General features: G+C 42.2%; 1 protein-coding gene across 4 annotated transcripts in view; it reads left to right on the top strand.

The window, feature by feature from the left end:
* Slc20a2 (solute carrier family 20 member 2) overlaps nt 1–18,872 on the top strand; it is a 91,765-nt gene that overhangs the window by 134 nt on the left and 72,759 nt on the right. The window contains exons 1-2 of one of the 4 annotated variants that reach the window (XM_057752123.1): nt 27–464; nt 5,965–6,790. The exons of 2 other annotated variants lie outside the window; for them this stretch is intronic. The gene's annotated coding sequence lies outside the window, so the exon portion shown is untranslated. Of the gene's footprint in view, nt 1–26; nt 465–5,964; nt 6,791–18,872 lie in introns of those variants that run through there. One more of the 4 variants, XM_057752128.1, reaches the window with a different exon arrangement.

Raw genomic sequence — 18,872 nt, 5'->3', positions numbered from 1 at the left:
TGTTATTGGTTTTTCTTCCTTCCCTCCCTCTCTCGGGATGCGAGCCCGACGCCGCCGCCGCGGCGGTGGCCCGGGTGCCGCCTCTGGCGAGAGCGGAGCGGGCCGTCTGTGCGAGCCGCGGCCCGGGTCGGCGCGGGCGGGCGGGAAGCGGCGGGCTCAGGCCCTCGGCGGTGGGGCGGTCGCGGGGTGTCTGCGCGTGCTCCGGAGACGAAGCTGCTGCTCGGTCTCCTCATCTTCCCCGCTGCGAGCCCAAGGCGATCGAAGTGTTCTTAACGCTGCAAGTGGCCCGGGCGCCCTCTCGTTCTTGGCTTGAATGGCTAGGGTGTATTTTTTTTTTTTTTTAAAGGGAGGGAGGAAATAAAAGAACTCTGAGTAGCGACTTGAACGAGAACGTTTCCCAGCGTGAGGCAGGTGATGAGTGTGTGTGGGATAGCAGCTTCGCGATTAAACCGATCAGTCCCCAGGTTAGTCCTGGCCATGCAAATAAAGCGGCCCATTGTCCACGTGCTTAAGGGCTTAGCTGTTCCAGTGGGGCAAGTTCTCCTGGATCAACTGATTTCTAGTTATAATTCGTGCTCGCATTGTAGTGGTTCTGTTGAATTGGTATGCACAGATAAGATCAAATAATTAATACTGTAACTTTTAGCAAGTTGTCTTGCCTCTTCCAAACTCACCTTTCCCTAGATACAGTAACATAGCGACATTTTTCGTAGTATCAGTATATCTGCTTTTACATATACAAGCAGTCATGTACATAATTTTTAACCATTTAGTTTGAGTTTAAGGTTAGAAAAAATTAAAAAGGGTAACTGTACTGTTTGCTGCGTGTTTGCCAGGACAGTGCCAGACGTTCATAGATGTTTTATATCAGTTCGTTTTCAAGGGTAACTTTTTGCCTAAGCATAGAATGACCACAGTTTTTCAACACGTGAGTTTGATTCGAATACATCACCATATACAATGTCTACACTATGTAATTGTTTCTTCTGTGAAAATCAGGGTGTTTGTTGGTCACATAAAGAATCTCAGCAAGTTAGTGTGACTTTAAAAGTTCATAGGATTGCAGTTAATCCCGTTGGGTATTAAACAGTTTACAAAACCGTGTGGTTCTTACTTATCCAAGTGCCCATCACACAATATGGGCGGAAAATGAACAAGCTAGGGTGTGCAGCAGGCAAAGGTACCGAGAGCCAGAACGACCCTTACTCGAAGAGTCCTTTGTATTTCATGGTACAGTTCCTAACTTAGGGCAAAAGTGTGACAAGATTATCTTTTCAACACCAAACTAAGAAAACAGTGAGCAGGCTGTTCGATTTTTGGAGTATCTCTGTTTCTTTTTATTTTTAGATAGGGTCTCACTATGTATCCCTGGCTAGCCTGGATCTGTGTAGACCAGGATAGCCCTGGATTTGAGAGACCTGCTTGCCTCTGCCTTCTGAGTGCTGGGATCAGCAGTGTGCACCACCACACTCAGCTAGGCGTGTCAGGGTTTCACTGAGCATTTGAATATTAAGAATGTTAGATTTTCTGTAATGTAGGTGGTTGTAAAAATCGTATGTGCCTAGCTGGGCAGTGGTGGCTCGTGCCTTTAATCCCAGCACTGGGGAGGCAGAGGTAGGCGGATCTCTGAATTCAGGGCCAGCCTCGTGTACAAAGTGAGTTCCATGGAAAAACGTTTTATGTGCCTAACTTTTAATTTGGGTTTAAGTATCTTAAAAGACATATTCAGTATTCTATCCAGTATAAGATTAGAATATGTTTATAAATTTTAATGATTTATGTAGCCATAACAGTTCAAAACTGACTTGTGAGGGTGATGGTAGAGTCTTGCATCATGATAGGAGACGTGGCTGGGACGATTAGACTGAGGGAAGTGGTTGGAATCTTGTGCTTGAGGGTAAATTAGCATACTGGAACTTATCAGAAAATTCCATTAGTGTGTCATCAGGAAGAAATGGAAGTTGGGAAAGCTTTGTTAGTTGGTATTTACCAAAGGGTTCCTTTCTTGTGGACGGATATCCTTGGGGGAGGGACAGAGGGAGTCATGGGGGAGGGGAGTGGGAGAAGGATGCAAGTTGTCTTTGTAGTGAATTCTTTTCTGTGTGACTAATTCTTGCTACCACATAGGTGCCTTTTCAAGCACTTCGCAAGCTTTGAGATTTGGGAGCCGGTCATTGGTAGATGAAAGGAAGAAAAAGGGAAGAGATGGTAGTGTTAAGGAATCCCCCAAACAGACAACAGAATAGGCAAGACCTTAGTAGGCTTTCTTATGGGCAAAATTTTAGCAATATGAGCAAAATCTATCCCAGTAAGAGTGACAATGAAATTTGTAAATGTCTCATGTCATTTGTATCAAAAATTACAGACTGTTCCCTTAATATAATCTATACACAATTGGATAGATTTATAATGTAATGCGATACATGAAAAATTACTGAATTATTCCCATCAGCCATTTCTGTGCATTTCTGTACAACCTGGTGAAGTTGTAGGGACTGGCACAGTCTCCTCAGCTTCTGGCCATAAGTCATCCGAGACATAACCGGAAGCCAGGCCTGTCTCATTCATCACTTCAAAACTTGGCTCCCAGCGTAAAAATTTGCCTAGAATGCTTGGAACCCTGAGTCCTATCCCCGACATTGCCAAAACTCAGTGGAAAACTTGTCTCGGGTATGGGTGCCCTTCAGCCCACAGACAGCAAGCCAGTTTCTGCTGTGAGTTAGTTGGTGATTATCTCCAGGGCCTAGAACAGAGCCTGGCCAGGAAAAGCAATTGTGGGATAAACATTGCGCCAGGTAGATGTTTCCTTTTGTTTAGGTCCTTCCTGCCCTTATGTGTGGGGCTCCTCCAGCCTCACCTCTGTAATCGAATCCCACTGCTCTTTGTGAGTCGTTTACCCAGTGCCATTTGGGGTCTCATTTCTTTTCCTTCCTTCCTTCCTTCCTTCCTTCCTTCCTTCCTTCCTTCCTTCCTTCCTTCCTTCCTTCCTTCCTTTTCTTTCTTTTTCTTTTTGTTTTGTTGTTGTTGCTGCTGTTTTGAGACAGGGTGTCTCTGTGTAACAGTCTTGGCTGTCCTAGAACTTGTTATGTAGACCAGGCTGGCCTCGAACTCACTGAGCTCTGCCTGCCTTTGCCTCTCAGGTGCTGGAATTAAAGGCGTGCGCCACCACCTCCTGGCTGGTGTTAAGTCTTAATGGCCTTATGTTGCTACTTTAGTGTTTCGTGTAGTTTGTTTCCTCACTTCAAATATGATATTTTTTAAAGGCCGTACCTATTTATACAGCACTATTTTCAGAATTGCCTTAGCATCTGGTATGTCTATACAGAGTTGGCTTGTCTGGCTATTGAGTAAATACTAGTTATCATGGGAAAACATCAAATATATCTTGAACCATTGGTAACATATTAGTTGGGCAAACTTTGTACACACTTAGAAAACAATGTAAAAACTTAGTGCCAAAAAATAATGAAGAGTAATATTTGTCCAGTGCTAAAAATGTGCCAGCCGGTGTCCCTGTCCCCTTTCGTTCATTTATGTCTCAACAATCTTTTGCAGAAGGTAGTTATAATCTATTTTTCAAGGGAGGAAACGGATGTGCAGCAAAGCTTTCTTACCCAAGATTATGATGTGCAAATTAAATAGAATAGGTAGTCTGGCTCCCGGGCCAGCCAAGCTTCTCTCCCGAGTTGGCTTATTTCTGGTGTGTGTGGGGGGATCAGTTTGCCAGTGCATAGAGGCCAGAGCAAGATGTCAGATGGCCTGCCTTGTTCCCTGGAGACAGGGTCTCTCCCTGAACCTGGAGCTGTGTTGGTGCCTAGCAAGCCCCAGAGTTCCCACACAACAGGGATTTTTATGTTGGCGCTGGGGACCAGAACTCATATTTATGTAACACTGAGCCCATCTCCCCAGCTTGGGAGGTTTACTTTATAATTTGAACAATCTAAAAACAAAACGCTATTTTTGCAGTTATAAAAGGTGCTCTTGAGGAGGGTCAGGGGTGTCTGAAGAAATGGCTCCATGATTAAAAGCCCTTGCTGCTCTGGTGGAAGATCTGAATTTGGTTCTCGGCACCCACTTGGCAGCTTATACCCATCCATCATAACCCCAGTTGCAGGAGAGCCAATCTCCTCTTCTGTCTGCCATGGCACCAGGCGTGCATGTGGTGCACATCCACACATGCACGGAAACAACTACATATATTAAATAAATAAAATAGATGTTCCTCTATTAATTAATTAGTTAATTATTGTGGTGCTAGTGGTCAGAGCCTCGTGCATGCTAAAGGACTGATCTGTCACTTTCCATTCCAACCCTAAAGATGTTCTAAAAATTTCAACAGGTAAAAAGGTGCTTGTCAGCAAACCTGTTGCCGTGAGTTCTATTCCTGGGACTCTGTGAGTGGGAAGAGAGTACTAACTCCCAAAGGTTGTCTTCTGACCTATACATGAACACAAAATACAATTTTTTTTAATCCTTAAAAAGTTTAGGGTAGCCAAAAATAAATAGATAGGTAGACAGACAGACAGACAGACAGACAGAATGACTGCACTGCAAAGGCACTCCTGTGCTTTCCAGGTAGAAGAGGCGGATAATGGAGGCTCAGAGACAATGCTGTGCAGGGACTAAAGATGAGGGCTGAGTAAAGGTTTTATCTTGGTGGCTGTTGGGTTCTAGGATAATGATTTACCAGGACAATGACTTGTACATTCCTACTTTAGTGTCAGACTGCTTCTGCCAAATAAAGTCACGCTGGTGACACATTGCAGCTCGCTGGCTTCCTAAGCATTCACTAGACTTAAACCAATGTGATCTGTGATGGTGCGGGTTACTGAAGTTGTCCTCAGGTTTTCTGCCCTCTGATGGAATTTGGTTCCACTTTTTCAGCTTGTGTTGAGCAATAGGCAACACTCAGAAAAGGTCAGGAGTCCTCTTCTGACCAAGTGCTTTCTTTTTTTAAATGGTGGAACAAGATGTAAAATTTTAGGTTGATTTGGTGTAACCCTGGAATAAAATCAGAAGTGTGGAATTAAACAAACAAAATCCAGCACAGGAAAGGACAATTACATTCCCCTAAAACCTCTAGATGTCACTGCACAGATAGGGGGTTGTACATCACCTGACTGCTGTCTACGAATCAAGAAGACATGCCTTTAAATGAAGCATGGGCCACCAAGCTGGTGGACAGAACCTATGAAGGTATAGTATTCTGTGTTAGAGATCATTTCCATTCATCCCAGGGTTGCTTCATAATACACCGGTGAAAAAGTGCCTGAGCCGCTACTGCTTTGACATCATTTATTTTGAGATGTCCTGTGGAGAAGTGACATGCATTCTGCTTCTCAGCTCATGTCCTGTTTAAATATTTCAGAAACTAATTTGGGAGGTTTCGGTTGAAATCTATAGTGAAATGCTCATCAAGGGGCTGGCGAGATGGCTTGGACATTAAGACAACCTGGGGTCGATTCTCTCAGCACCCATATGGCAGCTCATGACTGTTAACTCTATTTCCCGTGGATCTGATGTGCAGTGCCCTGTTCTGCTCTCCATGGGTGCCAGGCACATGCGTGGAACACACACAAACACTCATAAAATAGAAAACAGTGTTTATCCAGTTGGCATGTTAGCCTTCATGTCAGGCTCCTCCCTAAATGGTTTTTAGTGAAAGATTCTGATACACTGAGTCATTTAGTGAACCCAGGATAGACAAAAATTGAAAAATTAGTCATTAGAATGTCCGTGTATACTTTTTATTAATTTCAAGAATTATTGATTATTTGCAATATTGTTATATGCCCTATGATACCTCTTTAAAGTGTATTTTAAAGTTGAAGTGAAAAATTAAAATTTCTTATTGATACTATTTATATTTTAGTTTTAGCTAAAATATCATTTTGTGTGAGGATTTGTACTGATAAGAATTTTGGGTTTTTAATCTGGTTGATTTTTAACTTTTCTTTTTTTAAGGGCTCTTACCTTGAAAACAGCATGATTGGCTTCCATGTCATCTTTGAATATGAATGACATTCCTAGTTTCAGCATGCCCTCATAGAGACCAGCAGACCAGGGCTATTCTTTCAGGAAGTCTCGCGCTGGAAGTAGCGTATCGGATGTCCGCACATGGACTGGATTGCCCACTGACTCATAAGAATATCGAAAGCTGGTAAACAGCTGAAGACAGGCGGGTTTAAGGAAGCAGCTCCAACCCCCTTAAGGCTTTGAGCAGCTTGAAAGAAGATCATTGTAGAGATGAGTGAGAAGATTGCAGTCATTTCTACATTTGTTTCTAGACATTCATTATCTTTGTTAACCCAGCCACTTGGTGCATGGTATTTGAGTTATTTTTCATGACTGTAATAGCTCGTAATCCACTTCTCATCAGTTTTATCTGTGGTACAGAAATTACATAAATAAGAGGTGAAACAGGAACCGTTATTGGGATATCGATGCCCTCACCCCCACAGAAATGGACGTTCATTGACTAATCACTAAGGAGTGAGAGAGTTGTTTCCTGTAACGATGTACTCTTTCAGTGAAGTTCTGTTTTACCTACTCAAGGTGTTCTTTTGGACAAGTTTTTAGCACTGAAGAGCTAATAATCATATTTGGGTGTTAAAATAAGAATCGAGCCATTTGTGGTGGTGCACACTTTTAATCCTAGTACTCGGGAGGCAGAGGCCTTTGGATCTCTGAGTTCAAGGACAGCCTGGTCTACAGAGAAAGTACCAGAACAGCTAGAGCTACACAGAGAAACCTTGTCTCGAAGGAGGAAAAAAAAAAGAATTGCATCTTTGTAAGTAGAACTTTAATATACTTGATGTTCTACCTTATGTTTTCCAGAATCAACAACAATTTCTAAAGCTAGATATGGTAACACATGTCAATAATCTGAGCACTTAGGAGGCAGAGGCTGGAAAACTAGGAGTTTAAAGTCATCTTCAGATTTGTAGCTAGCTGGAGGCCAGTCTAGGCTAAATAAGACCTTTCTCATCAAATTACAAAGGGAAAAAGAATAATTTCCACTCTTTTCATGATTATTTTTTGTTTGTTTTGCTTTTTGTTTTGTTTTGTTTTTTGAGACAGGGTTTCTCAGTGTAGCTTTAGTGCTTGTCCTGGTGGAACTAGCTCTTGTAGACCAGGCTGGCCCTGAACTCACAGAGATCCACCTGTGGCTGCCTCCTAAGTGCGGGGATTAAAGGTGTGAGCCGCCACCGCCTGGCCAGTATTACTTTTTTTTCTCTCTTGTCCAGTATTTAGTTGTTGCTCTCATTTGTTGGTGATCCCAGAAGATATGGCTAGTAGAACTTTCTAATCTTTTAAACTTTGTGTTAAGTTTCTTTTTCTTTTTCTTTTCTTTTTCTTTTTTTTTTTTTTTAAAGATTTACTTCTTTATCATGTATACTTTGTTGGCTGAGGTTTCTGTCCTGCTCAGTTTCCACAGTCGTTTAGTCCCAAAAAAATCATACAGAGGTCTACATTAATTATAAGCTGATTGGCCTAGTATCTCAGGCTTCTTATTAATTCTTGTAACTTACATTAGCCCATAATTCTTGTCTGTGTTAGTCACGTGGCTTGGTACCTTTTTTGGCAAGGCAGTCACATCTTGCTTGCTCTGTGCCTGGCTTCCTCTCTGTCTGGGTGACGACTGCAGACTGAAACTTCCCTCTTCCCAGAATTCTTGTTGCCCTGCCTCTACTTCCTGCCTGGCTACTGGCCAGTCAGCGGTTGTTTAAAATACAAGTGACAGGGTACAGACCATTGCCCCGCAGTAATACATTGTTCTGCCTGCATGTATGCCTGCAATGCAGGCCAGAAGAAGGTACCAGAAGGCATTATAGATGGTTGTGAGCCACCATGTGGTTGCTGGAATTGAACTCATGACCTGGAAGAGTGAGCGGCCAGTGCTCTTAACCTCTGAGCCATTTCTTTAGCCCCATGTTAAATTTCAAACTAGTCGTTAGCTTGCTGCCATGACGTTCCCTCTTACCCTTCCCATTTGGTGTATCGAGGGAGGCAGTGCAAAGAAAAAGCAAGCACACTTGTGTAGTTAACAAATGAAAGTCGAAGTGAGGAGGAGGTGGCGCACGCCTTTCATCCCAGCACTGGGGAGGCAGAGACAGCTGGAGCTTTATGAGTTTGAGGCTACCCTGGTCTACAGAGCAAGTTCTAGGACCGTCATGGCTATACAGAAAAACCTTGTCTACAAAAACAAAAAGAACAAAACAAATAGTCAAAAAGACCCCAAACAAAAGTAGGTCCTTAAGGTCTTATGCCTGCACACATTTAGATAGAGACCAGTTTTTTAGAGTTCTAATTTTAGAATTAACTTGCTGGTTAGACGTAAGAAACATGATGTTGTAAATTATATTTTCAACTCTTCCTATCATGGTCTTACCCTTACATTTATGTAATTTAAGAAACGTTTTTGTTATTACAATTCATGTTTTACTCAACAAGGACAAATACAAGAAAAAGAGCATATGTTTTAATTTAGCGAAGCAAAATTCCATAAAGCATTTGGTTAATTTTAATATTTTCTCTAGTAGGAAGCCTGTTCTGTTTTCCTTTCTTCTTATGCCTAATCTAACCACTTGTTCTCTGTCGTACTTTTTTTTAACTATCTGTCAGAATTTTGTGTGTGTGTCTTGCTTTTCTCCCATGGGTCAACCTTCTATTTTAAATTCTTATGTTCTTTTTTTAAAGAATTTTTAAATTTTTATATTTATGTTTAATTCTGTGTGTCTATGTGTCTGTGTGTACATGCCTGTGAGTACAGTTCCTTTGGTGTCCAGAAGAGGGCATTAGATCCTCTGGAGCTGGAGTCACAGGTAATTGTGGGAGGCTAGGAACCAAACAGGTTCTTGGCCAGAGCAGTACATGCACGTAAGTGTTGTGCCATCCCTCCAGCCAGCTTCATCTTGTCAGTGAGCCATTGTCCAGTCTCTGGTATTTTGGGGTTTGGTCTGCTTTTTAGTTATAATAAGCTAATGCCGTTTCCGTGACAGTGTTCAGTCAGGGTGCATTTGCTCTGCGGGTTCTTGTTTGCCGTGTTCTTAGGAGACAGGCATTACTAGATGGATTTGTTATCAGTCCTTGCACAGAACACAGCTCCTGTGTGTGTGTTTTCTGAGAATAAGATGAATCAGTTATTAGTAACTTTTCCTTGGAACATTGGATTCTTCTGTTTTCTGATTCTAGGAATTAAGATTAGTACTCTAGACAGTGGATGCTGCTTCAGAATTAGTCAGGATAGTCCAGAGCACTGCCATCCTTACTGTTCAAGTTATTGACAGTTATTGCTCCTTCTTAGAGATTTTGTCATGAGCACACTGTGACAGAATCATAGACAAACATACTTTTGTCTTTCCACAATGGCAGAAGTTATTGAATAAATAAATTTTCAAGGAACTGCCATTTTAGTGGGGGCAATTTTCCAGATAACCCCACTTTCCTTGGTTATCTGGCTAAGACAAACAGGTTTTTCTTTCCTTTTTTTTGAAGGTTGATTAATATATGTAAGTAAAAATGAATTTATATGTACCATGTGTGCAGGTGCCTCTAGGAGAGGAGGCGCCTGACCCTTCCATCCCTAGAGATAAAGTGGCTAGTCAAAATGCCTAGAATTCTTAGTACCGGCAGCTGTAAGCCCCCTAGTGTGGGTGCTGGGAGCCAAACCCAGGTCCTCTGCAAGAGTAATAAATGTTCCTAACCTCTGAGCCATCTTTCCCATCTCCCGATATGGGGTTTTTAACTCTCATTCTTACAGATTACCATTAGAACAAAACTTGCACACTCAAAAAGGAGCTGACATGAAATTCTTCAGAATGAGCTTCATGAGGAGTCAGGAGAGGGAGAGAAGGATCTGAGAGAGGGATGAGAGCCTTCAGGTCTGGGAAGGAGTCACAGGAGGAGAGATGGCTGCCATATGTAGTACAAAGGAAAGCCTTCAAATCTCCTTCGCAGCCTCAAAACTAAGTTTGACTTACAGCTTTTTTTGGTTTGGTGGGGTGGGGATGGGGAGTGTTCCCTTTTACCCGACTATAGCTTATCCTCTTGGCAGGGAGCCAAACACTAAACCATTAATAATTGCATGGGGGCAGGACTCTAGCCATATCAAGGCCATCTCAGTTCTTGGAGACACAGGGCAAGAGGTGCGGCCTGATAGCCTGCAAGACAGGCCGGGTCTGTGATCTAACATGTCACACAGTAAATACATCTGTGTGTATACAGGTTACAAGTGGATAAAAAACGCTGCTGCAGAGTTCCTAGGTTTCAAAAATAAGCGATAGAACTGCACCTGGGTCTGCATTGTTGAGGGAGTGGGCCCTAACCAGCTGCAGGCCTGAGTCCCTGAGTCAGTCAACCGCAGGCCTCTTCTCTTGCTTGCGGGCTTAGGAAAAGCTGCAGAGTTGAGTCCAGACAGGAATGGTTAGGCAGATGGGTGGGGATCTCCAGTGGAGTCGGCTGCTTGAACAGGAGGGACTGAGCTGAGTGGAAGACCTAGAGACAGTCCTGTCAGTTTTGATGCATGCACCGGGTGTCAAGTGATGGACCGAGGCCTTGGGCCATCATAGTTGTGTATGCTGATCTCCTACGCAAGTCCAGATGAAGGAGCGAGACTGTTTCCTCAGCCTGGTATATATAGTAGGTTCTTGAATCCGGTCTCCCTGGTGGGATTTTAACACACCCAGTTGCCTATACAGTCTTAGTTCACTCAAATTTATGGGGGGGCACCCTTTCTATTTTCAGGAATAAGTCATTTTATAAGTCTGGGCAGCTTGAGTGGTACTTGTTTGTACCCATTGTGATGTTTGTGAAGCCAACCAGGTATTACCAGGGAAACTGGATTTTCCTTTTGGGACTCTTAGTCTCATTAATAATGATAATAATAGAAAGAGAAAGTATTTTGAGGACAGTTTGTTAAAGTTTGAAAAGCGTGGTGCAAGGTAGGTGAAAATCCTGGCAGCCACAAATAGGAAGATGAAGAAAAAGCCGTTCCTTTTAAGTTAATTGTGGAATAGAAATTGAGGCAACTCACTAAGAAAGAGAAAATATTCCCAAGAATGGAAGAAGGATCTATATGATCATTAATTTATTTTTATTTAAATTTTTAGATTTATGTACATGAATGTTTTTCCTATGCATGCATATGTGAGCAGTATGCAACCCTAGTGCCATGAAGGTCAGAAGAGAGTATTGTGCCCCCTAGAAATGGAGTTATTCATAGGTGGTGCCTTGTTCATTCTGCTCATCAGAGGTTCCAGGCTTTCTCTGCAGGCTGGCTTCTTTCATGTTGCTCTTGATGTATCTTTTTACAGTTGCTACTCTCCTGTCAATAAAGAATGTTCTCTCATGGCAAGAGCCAGTTTAAAAATTCACTGTTTCGCATTCTGTGGAGTAAATTAGAGCGAGGCACAACATGACCTCAACAGGTTTACAGCAAAAACATGATTGAAGTCAACATGGGAGGACAGGAAGAGAAAGTAAATACTATTGGAAAAGGACTTGCGTTAATAATCAATTTTTAGAAATGGAGCAAACACAGCGCCTTTGACATTTATTATATAAAAGGTCCTCTACACAAAAGTAGCCATATCTCTAGTAACTAGTTTAACTAGTGTGTTGTGGGGATTTTTGCATTTCCTTGTAAGTCCTGAAGTTGTTTAAAAAAACTGACAATGAGCCAGGCGGTGGTGGCGCACGCCTTTAATCCCAGCACTCGGGACTCGGGAGGCAGAGGCAGGCGGATCTCTGGGAGTTCGAGGCCAGCTTGGTCTACAAGAGCTAGTTCCGGGACGGGCACCAAAGCTACAGAGAAACCCTGTCTCGAAAAACCAAAAAAAAAAAAAAAACAAAAAAAAAAAACAAACAAAAAAAACTGACAATGAGCTTTTATTTTGAAAGACTTCATTGTCGCCTTAAAATTAACCTATGCTATTTTGTAATTATACTGTAACAGTCTGTAAATGCTTTGGACAACTGACTCATTGTTTCTTACACAAGAAAATTTATAAATTGTATTGTCTGTTCCTCCAGACTCCAGTTGTATTGTAACAAAAGCAGGGTTTATATCAAGACTTTATCTTGAATGCCAGGCATGGTAGCATATCTGTTTAATCCCAGCACCCAGGAGGCAGAGGCAGGCAGATGTCTGTGATTTCCAGGCCAACCTGGTCTACATAGTGAGTTCTAGGCCAGCCAGGGACAAGATGAGACCCTGCCTCAAAATAAAATAAAAAAAACTTTTCTTATGTTATTTGTAGGTTTATCTTATCTCTTCTGTTTTTCTTTTTCTCTTGTATATATGCTTTGTTGTTATTAATTATAGAAGATAATGGTTTTCATTGTGATGTTTATATACATGTATAGAATGTCCAGGAAAAGCCCACATATCTCATATGGTGATGTTGAGATAAGAAGAACAACCCTACAGAGTTGGATTCACCTCACTGAATATCTCTGCCTGAGCCCTTGCTGGTCACACTGGTGGTTGCCGGGGGTCTTAGAGCTGAAGGAGCTTTAGTAGCCACCAGTCAAAGGTGTCTCAAGGCTGTAATTGGAGAGGTCAATAGACATAGATGTGCTCCATCATAGCTGAGCAGGGTGTATTAGTAAGTAAAGGTCCAGAGCATTGTGACGGAATACGAGCATGAGGCAGAGGGCTCGTGGGCTGATGAAACCTCAGAGTCCACTCCCACAACACAGCTCCTCCAACAAGGCCACACCTCCTAATCCTTCCTGAACAGATCCACCGTGAGACGCTGGGGGGCCATTTTCATTCAATGCACCAGACAGCTCATAAAGAGACTAAATCTTGTTCGAGACCAGCCTGGTCTACAAGAGCTAGTTCCAGGACAGGCTCCAAAAAACGACAGAGAAACCCTGTCTTGAAAAACAAACCAAAACCAAAAAACAAACAAACAAACAAACAACAAAAAAAAACAAAAACAAAACAAAAAAAAGAGACTAAATCTTATAAAGTCAGGTCTATCTATCTATCTATCTATCTATCTATCTATCTATCTATCTATCTATCTATCTATCTATCTATTCAATGTGTGTGATAATCTGTCCCCTATCTACTCTGTCTTGAACTGGACAAATTATAAGACATTTAACCTTGGTTTCTTTATCTGTAAAATGGTAATAATATCTAGTGGTGTTTATATAGATTAAAACTTATATGGATGCCTGTATGCCTTTGTTTTTTGTTTTGTTTTTGTTTTGTTTTTAAGACAGGTTAGTCTTGATCTCACAAGAGAGCTTCCCCTCTCTCCCATGTGCAAGTATTAAAGGCATAAACCAGTGTATCTTCTTACTCAGTAGGAGAAGTAAGGGCTTATTTAGATTAAAATCTCAGGCTACAGTCAGTCCCTTATTGTGAACTGACATTTTCCATTCTGAAAGATAACTTTGATAAGTATAGCATTCTTGGTCCGTGGTTATTTACTTTCAGGGTTTAAAGTATTTCATTCCATGCTTTTCTGGCTTTTCTGGTTGCTGATAAAGGTCTGTGGTTATCTTTACATTTCTGTATGTGAGTTGACATTTTCTCATGCCCCTTCTAGTATTGGTCTTTACTTTGTATTTTTAACATCTTGACTGTGCTGTGTTGTGAAGTTTCTTCTCTGGTCATGAATATTTTGGAGTTCTGTGTTCCTCTGGTGTCTGGATGTCTGCTTCAGTCTCTGGTTAGGACAGTTTCAGCTATAATTTTGTTAGATAATTCTATTCCATTTGATTTTAACTCTGCTCCTATTATACCAATAATTCTTAGGTTTTGCTTTCTGAATATACTCCAGACTTCTGGGAAATATCATTCCTGCTACTTCTTTTTCCTTTTATATGCCTGTTTATGTTATTGTCTCCATTTTGTTCTCCATATCTTGAACTTTGTTCCTCTGCTTATTTTTATCTGATGATGATCCTTTCTAATGTGGGTTTTATTTGATTGACCATTTCTTTTATTTCATGTGTTTTTGTTTGATTCTTTTTCAGTATTCCAATCTCCCAGATGATTTTCCCCTCCTTATTTTGAACTTTTGCCTATCTTGTCAAGATCTTATATAGATTTCTTTTATTTATGGATCTGTTTGTTTGACTCTTCTATATGATCATTAATTTCTTTTTATATAAATTTTTAGATTTTCTATATATAAGAATGTTTTGCCTATGTGTGCTATGTAAGCAGTGTGCATCCCTAGTACCATGAAGTTCAGAAGAGAGTATTGGGTCCCCTAGAATTGGAAGTGATATACGGTTATGAGCTGCCATGTGGGAACTGAGAACTGAATTCCAGTTTTCTATAGGGGCCGACTTTCAGTTTTGAATTCAACCTGGATTCTCTTGAAGAACAGTCGGTGTTCTTAACCACTGAGCCATCTCTTCAACCCTGATCAATAATTCTTTTAAAAAATAAGACTCTGAATTCCTTCTCAGACATTTCATCTCTGTGATTTTGGATTCCATTGTAGGGGAGTTGATCAGTTGCATGTGGATCAGAGTAGACAGTTATGTCATAGTCTTTGAGCTACTTTATTGTGTATTGCACAGCTGCTGAAATGGACTTGTCTTTCAGTTTTGAATTCTGTTCTGGTTCTACTTGGCTGCATTGTTTTTTTCAGTCTTTCTGAAGGGGTGTCTTCACGAAGTTCAACTTTGGGGACTTGTGAAAAGTGGTGCTGGTTGTAAAGTAGATCAATGAGGTGCTCTGTATTAGGGTTCTCTAGAGGAACAGAACCTAAAGAATGAATATACACTTATACATACACACATAGGGCATTTATTAGAATGGCTTATAGACTGTGGTCCAACAAGTCCAATTTCTACCCGTGGAAATTCCAAGAATTCAGTGATTCACGAGACTTAATATCCAGCTGTTCTTCAATAAATGCCAGAATCCTGAGGAAGGAGGCTCTAACGCCAGTGAAGAATGGACTTGCCAGCGAGAGCAAGAGCAAGTGGGCAAAGAGCAAGCTTTCTTCGTCCATGTTCTTTATTTGGCTGCCACCAGAAGCTGTAACCCAGAATAAAGGGGCTCTTCCCACCTCAAAAAATATGGATTAAAGATGGATCTTTCCACTTCAAATGATTCAATTAAGAAGAAAATCCACCTGGCAGTGGTGGTACATGCTTTTAATCCCAGCACTTGGGAGGTAGGGACACACAAATCTCTGAGTTCAGTGCCAGCCTGGTCTACAGAGGGAGTTCCAGGACATCCAAGGCTACACAGAGAAACCCTGTCTCAACCCCCACAAAACAGTGGGGGACTCTCATAGGTGTACTCACTTGTGTGTGTATATGTGTGTTTTTAGTTAATTCCAGATATAGCCAAGTTGATAACCAAGAATAGTTATCACAAGTGCCCCCTTGTCGCCTCGGCACACAGTCATCTCCTTTTGCCATGCTTAATTTCCAAAAGAAAACAATAACCAGGTCATAATTACTCCTAATATGATGCAGCTATCCCGTATACAATTACATACATGTTATATATTACATACAGGTTATAATTATGCCTACCATGATAGAACCCTCATACAACCACAAATGCATTACAGATTTTAGATTAGGTAGCCATTCTTGTATTTATAAGTACAGAAATACCCCTTTTGTATTTCTTCTACCCTCAGCCAGCACCTCAGCAGGTCTTGGATCTTTTCCTGCAGGAGTGACCCACACCTTCCTTCCTGAAGGGTCTGTGCCCTTTGTCACCCTGCCTGGATTAGGTTATTGTAGTTTCCCACTGACTTTAATCATAGCACCAAGAGACGTCCTAAGGAATCTCTTGTGCTCCAGACATAATCTTTGTTAACCTCCTTTCTTAATTCTCCTCTGGTAACCTGGATCAGTCACCCTGCCTCACACCCTTATTCCTTTCTTAGCCTGTTGGCTTCAGGACTTCGGAAGCCCAAAGTGGCTGGGGAAAAGTCTGCACTTCCAGTTCAATAGAATATTTGTTGTGTCTCCTGGCAGGAGCATACCCCCTCTGGAACTAAAACTTCTAGACCAGTAGAACTTAAGATCACAAGAGCAGGAAGCAAAAAACTCCCTAGTGGATCTCTAGAGGTGATAGTGAGTGGACTATTTCCTTTTCCACCCCTTGGTGCCTGCACCTGTGGCTCCTGGCTATGGGGATGAACCATTCCATATATTGGACACTGATTCCAAACATACCACCTTCGGGAGGACCTTGCCCCAGCCCTCCAGGCTGTTGCCACCTAACTGGCACTATAACTGCCTTCAACAGACTCTTCCATTTTTCTATTAAGCAACCGAATCCACATGGTAAGACCAGGGGATTCCAAGCTCATGGGCCCACTGTCAAATTCTTTGGCTATGAAGGGTTCCTTAGCCAGAATCAGTGCTGTGTGGAATACCATGGCAGTGGATACGGCATTGTAGAAGTCCACCGGTGCTGCTTTGGCAGAAGCTTTATGTGCAGGAAAGACAAATCTAACCAGAATAAGTATCTACTCCAGCAAGGACAAAGCACTGTCCTTTCCACAGAAGAGATAGCTCAATGTAGTCAACCTGCTACCAGTCTGTTGGCTGGTCACCCCAGAGAATGATGCCGTATCTGCTGCTCACTGTGGGTCTCTGCTTTTGGCAGACCTGTTACCTAGCAGCAGCTGTAGCCTGGTCAGCCTTCATGACTGGCAGTCCATGTTGTCAAGCCCACACATAACCCCCTTCTCTGCCACCATGACCACTTTGTTCACTTGCCCATTGGGCAATGGCAGGGATGACTGGACAATTCACATGGAATGGGTCACCTTATTTACTTATTGAACTCTACTGAGTCACCTTTTGGTGAGCATTTACATGGGACACAAGTATCTTCACCTCCTTTGACCATTTGGAGAGATCTATTCGCATACTTCTTCCCCAAATGTCTTCCTCACCAATTTTCCATTCATGCTCATTCCACGTCCTGACCATCCAGCCAATCCATGGCTACAGCCCATGAGCCAATGAACAATTGCACATCTGGCCATTTATGTTTCTGAACAAAAACACATGTCATCGTGTTTGCCCGAAGTTCTTCCTACGAAGAAAATTTCTTTTTGCTGGTGTCTTCAGGGTTGTCCCAGAAAGGGTTTGTGGTGCTGCAGCTCCTGCACAGTGTGCAGAACCATCAGTAAACCAGGCCCTAGTCTTCTCTTCTGCAGTCAACCAATTATAGGGGACACCCCATGAGGCTGTAGGGGCCTGTTTGGCGGCAGACGGTATTGTCACAGTAGAAACCAGCTTCTTCATGTAACTTGTTTGTGCCTCTAGGACCTTCTTGAACTCAATCATATGTATACTTACGTTTTGGCTCAGTGAGTCAAGAACACTCAGTTCATGATAAGCAGCTCAGGCCACACGGTAACTTGGTGGCCCATTGTCAAACATTCAGTGTCCACTACAGCCCAATAGCAAGTCAAGAGCTGTCTCTCAAAGGAAGAGTAGTTGTCTACAGACCATGGTAGAGCCTTGCTCCAAAATCCCAGAGACCTCTTAATGTGATTCACCTACAGGGACCTGCCCAAGGCTCCAAACAACATCCCTGTACGCTGTTGATGCCTCAGATATTCCTCGAGCCTGCTAAGCCATATGGTTCAACAGACTGGACCTGTTAAAAGCCATCTCCTGCTACAGGTCCCTCTCAAAGCTGACCACTTTCGAGTCACCTGGTATATGGGCTGGAGTAACACACCCAAGTGAAGAGTGTGCTGTCTCCCCAATCTAGGCCCACTAAATGTTGTACTGTTTTCTTGGTGGTGGAAGGGGTCGGATGCAATGCCTTATCCTTCACCGTAGAAGGAATGTCTATGCATGTCTCACACCAGTGGACTCCTAAGAATTTTACTGAGGTGGATTGAATGTTGATTGATTTATTTCCCATCCTCTGATGCACATATGAGTTACCAACAAATCCAAAGTGGCCACTGCCTCCTGCTCACTTGGTCCAGTCAGCATAATGTCATCAGTATCGTGAACCAATATGATATTGTGTGGGAGAAACAGATGATCAAAATCCCTTTGAACTAAGTTATGACATAAGACTGGAGAGTAGATATATCCGTGTGCTTCTGTTTCTCTAAGACCACTTCTGGTATAAAAAATCCGTATTTGTCAGGCTTCTCTAGAGGAACAGAACTTAGAAAGTGAATATGTCTAATATATTTTATATTATATATAATGAATGTATTTATATATGAATATAAATCCCAAATGATTTGTTTATGTATTAGAATGGGTTATAGGCTCAGAAGATCTGTATTAAAGTGTATCTTACCAACTCAGAAAATCCAGAAACTCCAGATTAAAAATTGGTCTTCCTACATCAAAATGATTTAATTAAGAAAACCCTCACAGCTGGACCCAGCAGATTGAGTTGTAGTTAGTTGCAGGTGTAGTCGGGTGACAACTAAGAATAGCCATCATAGGACCCCACCTTGGCTCTCACCAAGGGTGGGGCTGCATACTGAGCATGCAGGTAACCGGATGGAGCAAAAACTTGGTCACATTTTGAATTATGTGAATCTGCTGGGCCAGGAGTTGTATCTGCTGGATCCACTGAAGTCTGAGAACTGCCTGGGGGCTGTGGTCAAAATCGCTGGTCTCAGGTGGCCCGTGGGAACACTGGAGTGTGTGTAAATGCTGGTCCTGCTGGATTCAGAGTGAGAGCTTAGTACCACGGTACTCTCTGGGTCCACTGGAGACTGCCACTGGTTTTTGTGTTAACTGTGTATTTGTCAGACTTCAGCGTTTTCTGGTTCCGTCCTTATGGTCTCTTGTCTGTACATACCATCTTCAAATAAGGATGCTTTGGCATCTTTTCCTAGTTGTGTTCTATTTCCTCCCGTGTCTTACTGCTCTAGCTAAGA

Source organism: Chionomys nivalis, chromosome 20 (assembly GCF_950005125.1).
Source record: "Chionomys nivalis chromosome 20, mChiNiv1.1, whole genome shotgun sequence".
Taxonomy (NCBI): Eukaryota; Metazoa; Chordata; class Mammalia; order Rodentia; family Cricetidae; genus Chionomys; species Chionomys nivalis.
The sequence above is the reverse complement of the archived record's forward strand: the minus strand, read 5'-3'. Positions and strand labels throughout refer to the sequence as shown.